Source organism: Octodon degus, unplaced genomic scaffold (assembly GCF_000260255.1).
Source record: "Octodon degus isolate 3935 unplaced genomic scaffold, OctDeg1.0 scaffold00050, whole genome shotgun sequence".
Taxonomy (NCBI): Eukaryota; Metazoa; Chordata; class Mammalia; order Rodentia; family Octodontidae; genus Octodon; species Octodon degus.
In genome coordinates, this window is record NW_004524626.1 from 11,347,116 (window position 1) to 11,349,695 (window position 2,580).

Below are 2,580 nucleotides of genomic sequence, written 5' to 3' on the forward strand. Positions count from 1 at the left end.
AAAAAAAAAAAAAAAAAAAGATGCCCTTGATGGCCTCAGTAATACAGCAAAACTGTGTAACCCAAGGTTTTGAAAAAAGTTGGGGAAGATTGAGGATGGAGCTCCGCGTAAAGGTCCTGGGTTCAATCCCCAGTACTTACTCTGACACTGTGTGTGCATGTGGGGCATGTGTGTACACGGATATGTCTGTGCACATGTGCATGTATTCGAGGTTTGATCCCCAACACAGCAAAAATAAATAATGAAATAAATATTTATTCGGCATCAATACTCACTAGGGGAGTGCAAATCAAAACCACAATGGGGGGCCTAGGATGGGGCTCAGTGGTAGAGCACTTGCTTGCTTGCACGCTGAGGCCCTGGGCATCACCACAGTGTTCCAATCACATCCTTTGTTGCTGTTGTTGAAGCAGGTCTTCTATGTAGTCCAGGCTGGCCTCAAACTCACTGTGTACCACAGGCTGGCCTCAAACATGCAGCAATCCTCCTGCCTCAGCCTCCCAAGTGCTGGGACCAAAGCACACACAGCATGCCTGGCTGGCCTTCCTGCCTTGCCATATTGACCTCTGTCTCTTGCATGTGACGTCATATCCAGCACAAAGGGCCCTTGCAGAACCTACCCTGATCAGGCAGCCTCATCTTAAGACTTTTAGTCTCCAAAGCTTTGAGCTAAGGGGTCTGGGGGTGGCCCAGTGAAAGAACACTTATTGGGGCTGGGGAGATAGCTCAGTGGAATAAGTGCTTGCCTGGCAAGTGCAAGGGCCTGAGTTCAATCTCTGGTTCTGCCAAAAAACAAACAAACAAACAAAAAACCACTTATCTAGTGTATAAGAGGCCAGGGTTTGATTCCCAGCACTGAAAATAAATACGAAAGCTCCTGTGGCCTAAATGAATCTTTTAAAAAATTATTTTTGTCATATGGAAGATTAAATACAGGGCCTTTGCATGGAGCTACATTCCCAGCCCCTTTTAGTTTTTGGGACAAGGTCACACTAAGGTCTAGGCAGGCTCCAACCTCCCAGTGTGCATAATCCACGCCCAGCTTCACTTCTGTGGGGCCAACACACTAGCCCATTATTCTGCACATTTCCTGTAAATGCTGAAGAAAACTGTTACCCACCCCAAGGAAATGTCTCATCATGAAATGCTGGTTTCTGCATCAAAGGAAACCAAAGCTACTCATCTTTCTCCCAGAGATAGTTCCCCGTTCAAATCGGCCTGAGAGAAAGGCCAGACTCTATTGCACTCCAAAGAAATGGCTAAGGCTTCCGAAGAGCAGAGGAGGTGCTCTCTGGTGCCATCTGGCGGTAACTATGTGACACAGGCTTACCACCAGGTCAGCTCCCAAGTAACCAAGATGCCCTGCCTCAGGGCTGGCGAGATTGCTCAGCGAAATAAGCACAAGCTGAGGGACTGGGGTTCCATCCCAGCGCCCCGCCCACGGGCCCACTGAGCCTACTACCCAGACTGGGTGTGGTGGCACACACCTGTACTCCTAGCACTGGGGAGGCTGAAAACGGGAGGCTCACAAGTCCAGAGACCCTGCACCAAATACGGTGGCACGTGCTTGTAATCCCAGTACTTGGGAGGCTGGAAACAGTAAAAGCACTACGAGTTTGATCTGTGTGGTGAGACCCTGTAGATACTGTACTAAATACATAAAAATAAATAAATAAATAGGGCTGGCCAGATAGCTCAGCAGACTAAAGTGCCTGCTTAAGTAGAGCACAGTGGCCGGGTTCAATCTGGTGTGCTGGCCCCATCCTTGGGTGTGCTGAGACAGTGATTGAGACGGGGTGTGGTGGCCTGCCTGTAATCCCAGTGCTTGGGAGGCTGAAAACAGGAGAATCATTAGAGTCTGATCTACGTAATGAGACCCTGTATACCCTATAGATTGTCCAAAATTCATTTTTAAAAAAACCCACAAACTTTCTTGGGTAAATGGACAAACTGTGGAACAGGTAGGCAATGACATAAAAGCAAGCCCACCATAAGGCATAGAGGAACCTAAAATATCTCATTTTTCTTTTTTTTTCCTTTCTGGTACCAGAGATCAAACTCAGGACCTTGTGCTTGCTAGGCAGGCACTTAAGCTGCTGAGCTGTCTCCCCAGCTCCAAATGTCTCATTTTTCTACTGCAAAGCTGTAATCCCAGTCTTTAGGAGGCTGAGGCAGAAAGATCACAGCCTGGGCAACTTAGTGACTATTGAGATCCTGACTCAAAAAATGAAAGGGGGGGCCGGGGAGATAGCTCAGTAGAATAAGCCCTTGGCTGGCAAGCACAAGGCGTGAGTTCAATTCCCAGTTACACACACACACACACACACACACACACACACACACAATAAATAAATAAATGGAAGACGGTCTGGGGAGATGGCTCAGTAGAATAAGTGCTTCTCTGGCAAATGCAAGGGTCTGAGTTCAATCCCTGGTTCCACCAAAAAAAAAATTTTTTTTTTAAATTTTTATTTATTTACATGTGTGTGTGTGTGTGTGTGTGTGTGTGTGTGTGTATCCAGCTCAGCCCACCAGGGGGCGGGGCTGGCTGGCATGTGGTGCTGGGGGATTGAACCGCGG